At 42.6% G+C, this 3,646-nt stretch overlaps 1 pseudogene; it reads left to right on the top strand.

Annotated features, from left to right (window-relative positions):
• The first annotated feature begins 448 nt into the window (after window positions 1–448).
• On the top strand, window positions 449–2,038 carry LOC114635591 (annotated as a pseudogene).
• The last annotated feature ends 1,608 nt before the right edge of the window (window positions 2,039–3,646 follow it).

Genomic DNA, 3,646 nt, shown 5'->3' with positions numbered 1-3,646 from the left:
TTTCTCCACAGGACAGGAGCAGACCGACTCTGTGTCTGCTCCAGTCCCAGGGCGACAGCACCATTCTAAATGTGGAGAGACTTGAAGCATTTGTACTGTAATCATGAAAAAGGCAAAGATATTCACTTCTCCATACCTGTTCAATACAGTGTTCAAAGTCTTACCTAGAGCTGTAAAACAACAGAAGATGATTAAGGGGATACAAACAGGAAAGGTCTACAAGTAAGAATTCTGATTATTTATTTATTATTATTAATTATTTTATTTTTTCAGAAGATGGAAAGAAACAGCATATTTATGGATTGGTAGAATTAATAATGTGAAAATGATCATCCTACTAAAGCAATCTACAGAGTCAATGCAATACCATTAAGAAAAAAATTCATGGTCCTTAACGCTCTCTTCAGTGTCTACAGAACCGTCTTTCCTTCCTTCGCAGCCATCTGACTGCCAAAAGTTCACCATGTCTATTCTCAAGATCCATGCCAAAGAGATCTTTGACTCCCGTGGACATCCCACTGTTGAGGCGGATCTGTACACCATGAAAGGTCTCTTCTGAGCTGTGGTGCGTCCACTAGCAGCTACGAGGCTCTAGAACTCCGAGACAATGATAAGAGCTGCTTCATGGGGAAGGGTGTCTTACAGGCTGTTGAACACATCAATAACCCTGTTGCACCTGTTCTTGTTAGCAAGCAGCTGAATGTTGTGGAGCAAGAGAAGATTGACCAGCTGATGGTCGAGATGGACGGCACCAAGAATAAATCTAAATTTGGTGCAAATGCCATCCTAGGAGTGTCCCTGGCTGTCTGCAAAGCTGCTGCCATGGAAAAGGGGGTGCCCCTTTACCATCACATTGCTGACTTGGCTGGCAATGCTGAAGTCATCCTGCTAGTTCCAGCTTTCAATGGGCTCATCAGCGGCTCTCATGCTGGCAGCAAGCTGGCCATGCAAGTGTTCATGATCCTGCCTGTGAGGGCGTCCTGCTTCCGGGAAGCCATGTGCATTGGAGCAGAGGTTTACCACAACCTGAAGAATGTCATCAAGGAGAAGTATGGGAAGGAGGCCACCAATGTGGGTAATGAGGGCGGATTCGAACCTAACATCCTGGAGAATAAAGAAGCACTGGAGTGGCTAAAGACTGCAATTGCAAAGGCTGGCTACACTGACCAGGTTGTCATCAGCATGGATGTGGCTGCCTTCTAGTTCTACAGGTCTGGCAAATATGATCTGGATTCCAAATCTTCAGATGACCCCAACAGGTACGTCACACCCGACCAGCTGGCTGACCTGTACAAGTCCTTCATCCAGGACTACCCAGTGGTATTCATTGAAAACCCCTTTGACCAGGACGATTGGGATGCTTGGCAGAAGTTCACAGCTAGTGCAGGCATCCAGGTGTGTGTGAGTGGGGGGGTTGATGACCTCACAGTGACCAACTCTAATTGAATTGCCAAGGCTGCAGGCGAGAAGTCCTACAATTACGTCCTGCTCAAAGTGAACCAGATCGGCTCTGTGACTGAGTCTCTGCAGGTCTGTAAACTGACCGAGTCCAATGGCTGGGGCGTCATGGTGTCCCATCGATCTGGGGAGACTGAGGATACCTTTATCACTGACCTGGTGGTGGGGCTCTGGACTAGGCAGATCAAGACTGGTGCCCCTTGCCGATCTGAGCACCTGGCCAAGTACAGTCAGATCTTTAGAATCGAGGAAGAGCTGGGCAGGAAAGCCAAGTTTGCTGGCAGGTCCTTCAGGAACCCCCTGGGCAAGTAAAGCATGGATTGGAGATCACTGGAGCCACCAGCTGCTTAGGTCCTCTGTCCCTGATGTCACCTGGGCGGCTCAAGGCCGGCCCAGTGCTTGCCCCTCCCATATCATTGCTTCCTTAGACATCCATTCCTGACCACCAGGAACCCTGATGGAGACCCCAGCTTTGTAATCATGTGATTGCTCTGAATCATTGTTTCTGTCACCTGACTTCCCAGTTACTGTCTGGAGCAGTTGGAACTCCAGTGTAATCTCTAGGGTGCCCACCATCAAGACTCCCCCAGTGGTTTACACGCAAAAATAAAAGCTGCAGAAGCCAAAAAAAGAAAGAAAGAAAAGAAAGAAAGAAAGAAAGAAAGAAAGAAACAGAGAAAGAAAAGAAAGGTAGAAAAAAAAGAGAAGAAAAAATTCACAGATTTTGAGAAAATAATCATGTCTCACACAGAAACATAGACAACTCTAGATAGAAAAAAACAATTTTGAATAATAAAAGAACTGCAGAATGTATCTCAACTGCAAATTTCAAGTTGTTTTTACAGAGCCATAACAACAAAAACAGCATGGTATTTGCATAAAAACAGAGATGTTGATCAATAAGATTGAAGACCCAGACATAAGACTACACACTCCCAGACACCATCTGACATTTAGCAAAGATGCGAAATGTACACACTAGAGAAAAACAACACCTTCAACAAACGATTTTGATCAGTCTAGATGGCTATGCATAGAAGAATGAAAGTAGTTCCTATGTACTACCCTGCACAAAACTCAACTGCAAATGGATCAAGCTTAACATGATACCAGATACCATGAATCTGAGAGAAGATAAAGTAGGGAATAGACTTAAACTCATTGGCACAGGAAAGACTTTCTGAATAAGACTACAAAAGTTCCAGCATTAATAAATGGTACCTCATGAAGTGAAACTCTTTATGTACAGCAAAGGACATTATCATTTGAAAAAAGAGACAGCCTACAGAACAGGAGTTTTTTTTTCTTTTTACAAATTTTACATCTGATTGAGGACTAGTATTTGGAATATACAAAGAACTATAAAAAAACCAAACTGAACATCCAAACCCCAGAAATAAACATCAAATATGAAGTATAGAACTAAACAGAGAGTTCTTAAAAGATGAAAGGCAAAGAGCTGAGAAATATTTAAAAATGTTCAACATCCTTAACTATCAGTGAAATGCAAATTAAAACCTCTTGGAAATTTAATCTTACCCTAATCAGAATGGCCAAGATCAATAAAACACAGTTTTATTTGTACATGGTTGTGAGGATTCACTGCTGGTAAGAGTTCAACTGAAATAGATGTGATGGAAATCTGTGTGGAGGTTCCCCACAATGCTCAAAGTAGCTCTACCACCAGCTTCAGCTGTACCTCTCTTGAGGACTTGCTCAGCCAACATTCATTGCTGCTCTGTATTCATAATAAAAAGCAAACCACCTTGATGGAAACTGGAAATAACCTCAAATAACCTTGATGATGTCCCTTAACAGTTGAATGGATAATGAAAACATACATTTACACAATAGAAGGTGACTCAGATGTTATGAAAACTGACTGCAAAATTTACAGGTAAATGGATGAAGTTAGAAACACTCTCCCTGAATGAGGTAACCCAGACCAAGGAAGACAAACATCACATGGCTTCTCTAATATGTAGGTGTTAGCTTTTAAGATTTAAATATATGTGCTTCAGTTAGAACAACCACAGAGATTACGTAGCTAGTATGGGAAGAGGGATGAGGAGGGGATGATTTAAGGAAGGGGAAATAGAGTATGGCGCTCTAGAGGGATAAAGGGGAATGGGAGATACAGTATAAGGTAGTGAATATGTGGTAGAACACTAATGCTAAAGGCCTTTTG

Source organism: Grammomys surdaster, unplaced genomic scaffold (assembly GCF_004785775.1).
Source record: "Grammomys surdaster isolate TR1022 unplaced genomic scaffold, NIH_TR_1.0 113634, whole genome shotgun sequence".
NCBI lineage: Eukaryota > Metazoa > Chordata > Mammalia > Rodentia > Muridae > Grammomys > Grammomys surdaster.
Note: the sequence above shows the minus strand (reverse complement) of the source record. Positions and strands in the feature narration are given on the sequence as shown.